Genomic DNA, 9,708 nt, shown 5'->3' with positions numbered 1-9,708 from the left:
AAATAACTTTAAATCTCTTTATGTTATCGAACGACCTTTTAACATACGTTTTTTAATATAATGATTTATCTTGATAAATGATCTTGGTGCATATTTAAGCCTCTCTTCATATCCGTACTGCAGTATGTATAATTTTTGTTAATCAACAATATGACAACTAGACACATTACACAAAATCGGCGCGTGCCATATAAAATGTTAATAACTCTTTTATTTCTGAATATACTTACACCAAAATTTAAATATATGCTCTTTATTCAAATCTGTATCGTACTTAATGACCTTGGTGCTTATTTGACTGGTCCATCATGGGCTTAGTGCACTTCCTGGAGCTTAGTGCACCAAGGCGTTGTTTAGACGTACCGCAATTTAAGTTTTTACCTTCGCTACCACAATGCTATAAACGACAAATTTATTTTCCATTACCTGTGTGACGTAAGAAAATATAATTGACACTTTACGTGCTGTAACTTGCTTAACTAATTTCGTCCAATATATTTACATGATTAACAAATAAGAAAATTGTTAGAGATATATCCTGTAAGTGTTTAAAATTGCAGAAAATATAACTATCATGTTCGGCGGCGCATGTTTAGGTGAGGGTGCGTTTGACAACAATTGAACCGATTTAAATTTATTCGTTACTTACTGATCGATGGACTTATTTTTCAAAAGGTTATGGAAAAGACAGAAAAGCTGGAATCAGAAAACGGGGAACTCAAAAGACAGCTGTCGGAAGTTAAATGTTCCCGGCCGAGATGGAATCTTAGTCGTCAATATTAATGCAGCTTTGCTTTTTCTAAGCTTGTGAAATTCGAACATTAACCATAAATCATATACAGTATGAGGAACTCCAATGGTACGGTTGAAGCTGGGGTCGTTTTTAATGCGGCTTAATTCTGATATAAAATCAACAAAGTACTGAAAGGAAGGATATGCGACAGAATTCTCCAATTTGTAGCGAGCTGCTCGGTTGGTCCATTTCTCTTGTATATAATACGGGAGCTTTTCCACGATAGGTTTAACGCCAACGGAAGAATAAAAATAGGCTAACAGCGTACTGTATGCAGGTTGTGATTATACGTAAAGAATTTCGGATAATAGATCTGCCAGCTCGTACAGATTTACATTGTCTTTGTTAGAAAGTTTTAGAAATGATGAAACTCGTGTCTTGAGAGAGCTTTCAGATTTCTCTGGTGAACCGTATCTCCCGTCTAGTCGTGACCATAATTTCGTTAAACCTTTCGAAGGATTGATGAAGTTAGATGCTCTTATACTTATTGCGTAGTTGCCATATCCAGAAATCAACGTCACCTTGCTTATTTGAATATTATACTAAAGAAATCGGATACGGGTCCCGGAAATTACATTAAAATTATAGGGAATTTTGAAAAAATGTCTGTTTTAAATTTAATTTAAGTGATAGACAGGTTGACGGGGCAGAACATGAATATACACAACAACATACACATTTAAACGAAACATAATGACTGTTGTTGCAAAAATACAGGTTCCTGAGCTGTTTTAAAAATCGAAGCGAAAGGCTTTTAACATTGCAGTGTATAGGCTAAAATAGCTAAAATTGAGTTAAAATTAAATGATTTTTGTAACGATTATCAAATTTAGATGATTTAATTTTGGAACGGAGCACAGTTTGAAGGTAACTAATCAATTTCCTGTTGTCATTGCTTTCTTAAGTGACAAATTGCTGAACTAATATTAATGAGCACAGTTTGACAGAGTTTTCTTGCTATCTTTCTCCGCTAACAAATCTAAACATTCTTGCAATACTCGGCCAAGCATAGACCTTCGACGATCAGTTAAGTAGACAAAGTGAGCGTTTTCTATCAGGACGGATGCTTTCTGTACAATGTCAAGGACGTCTAGTAGATTCAAACAACGATCATAAAATTGATAATATTATGTTTCATACAGTGGTTGATTAAACTTTTTACGAAATAATTTATATATATATTAATCCGTTTCTTTAAAAGCGAGCTTCTTATTTAATTGAAATGTTACCGTTTTTTGTGACGTCAAACCTGACGTTCTTTGCGATGCCCTGATTTGCATATTTCTCTTTTTAATTTGAAATTTTAACCAGTACCTTGTTACCTTTCTTCAAAATATCAGACGAATAAAATACACCATTTGGAACATGTGGATGGTATCACTTCTTGAGAGCGTCGATTGGAATAAAGTTAATTCAATATTTAGAGAAATCATAACAATTTTGAAGGAGTCTTGTAACACTGGCCATCCGGGTTAATAAAGGTATATTAAATAGGGACAGAAATTTTCTACTTTTAATTACTAATTTAATAAACTTTCCAATTATGTTGCCTCGTTATCTGTTTTCTTTTTTTTATGTTTCTTGAATACTGTAACACAGTAAGACCTTAAAATAGGTCAACATGACCAAAATGGCCAAGTGACCGCCTAAGGAGTTTTTGCTCTTTATAGTCAATTTTAACAATTTTTTTAAATTTATTAATTTTCATTAACATTTTCGACTGAAACTAACTGGGCCAAGTTCATTATAGATAGAGATAATTGTAAGCAGCAAGAATGTTTAGTAAAGTAAGATCTACAAACACACCACCATCACCAAAACACAATTTTGTCATAAATCCATTTGTGTCTTTGGTTCAATATTCACATAGACAAAGATAAGCGACACAGGCTCTTTATAAAAATAATAAAACACATGGCACGAACATGACGATTAACAGGATGCAGAACTCAATGTACCGTGATAGAATTTACACAATGTGTGACGAAATAAATATATATATACTAGTATATAAATGGTTAATGTTCGAATTTCACAAATTTAGAAAAAGCAAAGCTGCATAAATATTGACGACTAAGATTCCATCTCGGCCGGGAACAAGTTTTCCCTCCATTTAACTTCCGACAGCTGTCTTTTGAGTTCCCCGTTTTCTGATTCCAGCTTTCTTCTCATTTATTTCTCCTTCTGCAGGGACAGTCCTTCCTGCCGGAGTATTTCCAGCTTAACCTTAGCTGCCTCCCTCTGTCTGCCTATCTTATCCATTAGATCGCACAAGGTACGAATGTGTTCCTGTATACCCTCAATTGTCTCTGGTATAGGAGAAATATAAACTTCCTTTACATCTATGCCACATGTTTGAGAAGAGTTGTCCACTGAAGTAATTAGAGATTCAAAGATTGGTAGCTGGCTTTCCCTGGCAGGTCTCTTTAAATAGTCAATACTCACTCTGGTTTTGGTGGAGATAAGTGTAGCCGATGGAGGTATAGGTTCAGTAGTGGAAATATCATGAGATGTGACTGGCAGACGGGATGGAATGTAGACGTTGAATTGGATATCATCATCTAGGTTAAAGGCTAAGGTTAATACTTTGGAAATTACCATAGGAGATGGAACAACAGATGCTATCACATTAACTTGAGATGCAGTGACTGGAACCTTTGCAGTTACTGTTTACTGGAGCTGTTATTGTGGTAGATGTGGTTGCAGTTGAGATGTTATGAGCAGTTACTGTGGTAGATGTGGTGGGTTTTGAAGAGTCTACACTCTTTTGCGTCCTTCCCTCAAATATGAAGAATCCAGGGTTGATGAAGTTCCTACTGTGCTCAATTATCTTTCTGTACTTTCGTGTGATTTCCTCAAGCCTGGTATCATTCTTTTCTCCATCAATAAATTTAATGTGAGATTTCATATCTTACCTTCTCCTCAGAATACTGCGGCAGTATAAACTTTAAATATGCAATGTTTGTCCAAATAATTATGAAGTCTTGCAATGCTGTACAAGTACTGAACAATCGTATACAAGTGTTTTAATGCTGGTATTATTATGACTATTATGTATTAAATTATGTTAATTATCGGTTCCAATATTATTGTAAATTCATAATAATTTTTTACTATTAAAGTTCAACTGTTTTTCACAATGTATCCTATAAATCAAAATAATTACTCTCTTATATATTTTATTTGCAGATATGGTTCTTTGTTAATTCAACTATAAGAGCAATGGCAGTTACAGGTACTCTCAAGAGTTTTGTTAATGTTGAGTTGAAGCATGTTAATGGAAATTACTAGTACATGATTAGTCTGGATATAATCTGTGTGTGTATTTTACATTAATTTTTGTTATTTTGTTTTCGCTTACATGTGCCATATGGTCATGTAATTACTTTTTATACGATGGCGCCGCAAAAAAAAATGTGTTGGAACAGTCTAATACTATTTTAACAACTGTTATGTAATATATATAGAATAATAGTTTTGTTTTTCATAATTTTAAAAACTGTATCAGGCTTTTCTATATATATTTCACATGATATATTTTGTATCAAAAAACAAAACTACCTATTATGTTTATCTGTAATTATGTCATACAATGTATTGCCAAATATTTTTAGTGATACAACCAGTTCGTTGATACTCAAAAATGTTAGGCGTAAGATCAAATGGAAAATATACTAATTGCCGATAAATAATATAACAATGTATAAAAAGTTAAACAGTTATAGGTCAAAGTACGGCCTTCAACACGGAGCAAAAGCTCACATCGAACAGTAAGCTATAAAGGGCCCCAAAATAATCAAGTGTAACACATTTTAAACAGAAAAACCAACGGTCTAATATATTTACAAAACAAGAACCGAGAAACATGTATGAAACATACCAACAAAAAACAACCACTGAACAACAGGTTCCTGACTTAGGAGAGGTGCATATAATATATGCAGTGGGTTTAAACGTTTTATCTGGCGCCAACCTTCACCTTAGACACTGTATAGAATTTATTTATTTTTATGCCCCACCTACTATAGGGGCATTATGTTTGTTCGTCCCGTGTCAGGTTAAAGATTTTGGTCAAGGTAGTTTTTGATGAAGTTGAAGTCCAATCAACTTGAAACTTAGTACACATGTTCCCTTTGATATGATCTTTGTAATTTTAATGCCAAATTATATTTTTGACCCCGATTGCACGGTCCACTGAACATAGAAAAATAGTGCGAGTGGGGCATCCGTGTACTATGGACACATTCTTGTAAAGTTTTAATTCAAAGTTATACATTGTTTGTTGATTTCTGTATTTTTATATTGATCTTTTTGAATAATACTTACTTACGGAATTCTGTTAGGTTTTTTAATAGCACTCTCCAATTCCGAGTAGCTAACACCATTGTCGTACAGTGATTTTCTTATCAAAGCATTCTTGTCCATAATTTCTAATATTTTATCTTTTATTTCAAATATCACTGGCTGAAAGTAGATGTAATATAAAAAAATTAATATATCATATGAGGGTAATAAATATAAATGTATTTTAGTTTATAAATATTCTCCAAAGGGCGGAAGGAGTTCTAGGAGTCGGCTTACTCTGTCTGTATGTTCTTCTGTTGCACAATAAGATATCAGCTTGTCATCGCAACTCCTCTGAAAGTACTCTACAAAAATTCTTGAAACTTGGTATGCAGCAAGAATATTATATGTACTAAGTTATTATTTTGTTGTGTATATTATCAGGAAATTTTGATTCCTCAATTTTTATGGGAGTTATGCTATTTTGAACTTACTGAAAATCATGTATAAGCTTGTCATTGCAACTCCTCTGAAACTACTCAACACAAATTCCTGAAACTTGGTGTATATCAAGAACATTATGTGTTTTTGTGCATATTATAAGGAAATTTTGATAATGGGAGTTTTTCCCCTTTGAACTTAGAAATTTACTGAAAATCATCATGTATTAGATTTTCATCGAAACTCATATGAAACTACACTAGAATTTCACCAAATTTTAACTCTTTAACTTTTATGGGATTTATGCTCTGTAGTTCTATATTTATGCGTGTAACACTTATTATTGTCACATTTTCCTCAGCTTCTATAGTGTGAAGTAGGTCCAGACATCGATATGTCTAGTTTGTTATATTTTTGTTTTATATAATAACAGTTTGGAAGAATACATGTTTCTTACTCATTACTCTTACATCAGTTACTGCTTAAACTTCCTTATGCTGCATAGAAGTAGCAATTACCAGTTTTTATACAATCTCAAAAACTTTGTAAAGCGGAGGTATATAGTGATGGGAAAGTCCGTCCTTCCGTTTGTCCGTCCGTCCGACACACACAATATTTCCCTTTGTATCCACAACTCCTCCTTTACCACTTATCAGATTGAAATGTTATTGTGCACCTCCTATTTTATTTTTGTTCAAAAATCATTTTTGGTGGTTTCTATTTGAATAACATGGACTTTGCCATTGCCTAAAAATAGGGGGCATCCATGTTGTATCCGCAACTCCTTCTGAACCACTTATTATAATTTAATGAAACTTTCTCAGCTGCTTTATGATATAATGCCATTGTGCACCTCCTATTTTGTTTTTGTTCAAAATCATTTTTGGGGTTTCTATTTGAAAAACATGGACTTACAGGGGTCACCACACTTCAAAATAAGAGGTAGAAGTGACTTCTCCCTGGCAGCACAACAGTTAATTTTAACATGATTTGGAATATCAAAAGTGAAATAATTGAGTGACACAGTGTTTTAAGATACTTTAGTTAAATTTTTTATATATAAATGTGTATTAATACCTTTCTGTTTCCTTTTTGACCACTGTTTTGGTGACTTTTTCCCCCCATAACCAATCTCTTCCATGGTTTCGAAGCATATTTCTATTTCATTCCGTCCAATTCCTTTCCTTAAATAATGTGTATCATTTATAACAGTAAGATGGAGAACCTTACCTCCAAATACAATTAATTTACCAATCATTGATTTCTCAATTTTTGGTAATTGTAGGCTCTCCTCCTGAAATTATTAATGCAGTGTTTAAACATGAGAGGGAGATAATTAGAGCAATGTAGCACTAACATTGTACCCAGATGGTTAAATGAGCTAGAGAAAGTCCAACAACTACATTGTAAGGACAATATATAATGAAAGAAATCAATAAGGATGAACAAGTTTTCAGAACAGCATCACAAGATAGAAATTGTTGGAGAACATGTGTGGAGGGTAAGGTTAAACATGATTAAAATGTGTTGCCTATTTTTTTTTATCACAGTTAATACGCTATAGTTTGTTAATTTGTCATTAGAAGAATTGCCTACCTTATATTTATTCGCCACAAAAAACAAAGTTTTGGGGAGGTATTATAGGAATCACCCTGTCTGTCCATCTGTCCATATTTCTCGTTAGGGCTACTTATTTGATGAAACTTAAAACAGTTGTAGTACACAACCTGAGTATGTGCATAAAGGAATTATTTCAAGGGAGGTAACTTAATTTAGTTAGTTTTTATATAGCAACAAATTTCAACAGGTCTTGTAAGTGCATCTTCTCCTAAACAGATCAATCAATATTGATGACACTTTACACAGTTGTAGTACACAACATGAAGATGTGCATGAAAGAGGATATTTCTTGTGAGATTTATATCAAGGGAGATAATTGTAAATAATCCTTATATGATTTGCATATCAACAAATACTTGAATGTGATTGGTCCGTTATAGTTGTTTTCCTAGGTGTACACTTCGATAAACCATGTTGCCGGAACTACTTATACGTTGCCTATGGTAACATAACGTTGAAGTGTATTCATGCGCTACACATGAATTGAATTCGGTAGTGTATATAGCAGGTTAGAATTCGAAGAAATAGTAAATAATGATCGGATTAAGAATTAGAAGGGTTTAACACATTTTTTCAAGAGGTTATTGATGTGTAAACTGGACCGCTTACTCACAAACTTAACATAAAAGTCCTTTGGAGATCTGTTTAGGAGAAGATGCACTTACAAGACCTGTTGCAATACATACAGCATGAAAAACGTTGTAAAAGATAGATTTTGTATGAATTGAATGTCAATAATTTAAATCATGCCTTCTTGGGCTGTGGGTAACTTAAGTTACAGCATGCATACAATATTATACCTAATATTTCCATAGTTTGTTGATAACTAGTTGATACAACTTCAATTGCGAAATCCATTGCCATGCATTTTATCATATTTTTGTTTTCAATTTCATCATCCTCTTCTTGTTATATATTTATTTATATATTAACATGGTAATTACAGTTTATAATCAAGGAATTTATTAACCTGCAATTAAATGTAGGAAAACCAGGATGAGACCGTCTAAATTAACAAATAAAATGATTGCTTGAGTTAATTATCAGTGTTGTTTGGTCATACATTGAATATTTTAATTCATGGATTTGGTTATGATTTTCTGTTTAATTGTGAAACATTTAACCAAACTTTTTCTCTAATTTTTATTATGTTTTTATTGATTTAAAAACAAATTATAAACTTGATATTAACAATTTTCATATTTACTGTTATGGTTCTTGAAATATCTAAAAATTGTTTGTACAGTTGTTTAATTATTAACTTTTCAATCAAAATTTTTTCAAGTTTTATTATGTTGTTAATGATGAAAAAATGGAGGTTAAGTTTTATATTGACGATTATCACTTTCATCATTCAGGAGTTATGGTTCATATGATATTGCAAAATATTATTTCTCGTAGTGCCTGTTCATTTTCTTATGAAATGTTTTTCAAATGGTTGTTAAATATTAACTAGTTATCAGTGATAAAAAAAAATCGAGTTTAAGTTAAATATTGATGATTTCTACTTTTGATGTTTAGGAGTTGCGGTTCTTAAAATATTGTAAATTATGCTCTTAACAGTTGTCTGTGCATGTAATACCGTACTGTTCAACAAAAGCTGTACAAATTTCATTATGTTGTTAATTTTTACAAAATGTAGGTGAAGTTTGATTTTTGTGATTTTCACTTCTAATATTAAGGACGGTGTTTTGTTCATTGAAAAATTGAAAAAACCAGCACACATGTATGTTAAAAAGCTGGTTTACTGTAATTCTGAGAGTTTTTGTTAACTTCTTACTTGAGAATTTGACTGTGACATTTCAGGAATAGTAATATCTGCCAGCTCTTCCTTTAAGTTAATCTGGTCAAGGAAATGCAAGTTTATTCACAAAATCATATAAACATAATGAAAAACATATTGATTTTACAATACTGTGTTGTATATATATTTATATATTTAATTTGATAATAGATAAGTTGTTTTAAAAGTGTTGAAACAACTTTACAGGTTTTATACTTAGATGGGCATAATATGGTTAACCGTTGTCTATATGTATGTTAAAGATAAAGATAAACATTTTTTAGCATAATTTTTTGTCTCGCCTGCGACACATTTCAGTGTGTCCACTCTTGTTTTCATAGAAGTTACATTTATTATTGTAACAACCAATTTGTTAACATAAAATCACCACCTATTTGAGGTTTACAAGTTTAACACATGTACTTTGCAATAAGCCGGGGTAAAATTATGTGAGCTTTGATCACAGTACGTTTAATTTATTATTTATAAGAATATTTTTTTTAAACCCCTACTAACAATACTAATATTTTTTTCTGATCTAATTATATTTGGCAGTTATTTGATCATTATACCTAGAAAAATCACACAATTAATCAATTTTCTGCAATTTTTTTTAGACAAGGTTAACTACCAGTTGAATTATTTGAAATTTGGTAAATATAGTTTTAACATTTACAATATACACATATTCAGGTTTATTTGTTTTTGGAAACATTGAATTGTAACTGGTAGGGGACTATGTATTGCTATGCAATTCTTTCCTGATAATTCTGAATACTTTCCATTC

At 31.9% G+C, this 9,708-nt stretch overlaps 1 long non-coding RNA gene across 1 annotated transcript; it reads right to left on the bottom strand.

The window, feature by feature from the left end:
• Positions 1-5,123: 5,123 nt before the first annotated feature.
• On the bottom strand, positions 5,124-6,914 carry LOC139494807 (uncharacterized). The gene is made up of 2 exons (XR_011657162.1): positions 6,596-6,914; positions 5,124-5,257 (listed from the first exon to the last, which is right to left on the bottom strand). It is a non-coding gene; the product is annotated as an uncharacterized lncRNA (long non-coding RNA).
• Positions 6,915-9,708: the final 2,794 nt, after the last annotated feature.

This window comes from Mytilus edulis, chromosome 11 (assembly GCF_963676685.1).
Source record: "Mytilus edulis chromosome 11, xbMytEdul2.2, whole genome shotgun sequence".
Classification (NCBI taxonomy): Eukaryota; Metazoa; Mollusca; class Bivalvia; order Mytilida; family Mytilidae; genus Mytilus; species Mytilus edulis.
This window is presented reverse-complemented; position numbering and strand designations above follow the sequence as displayed.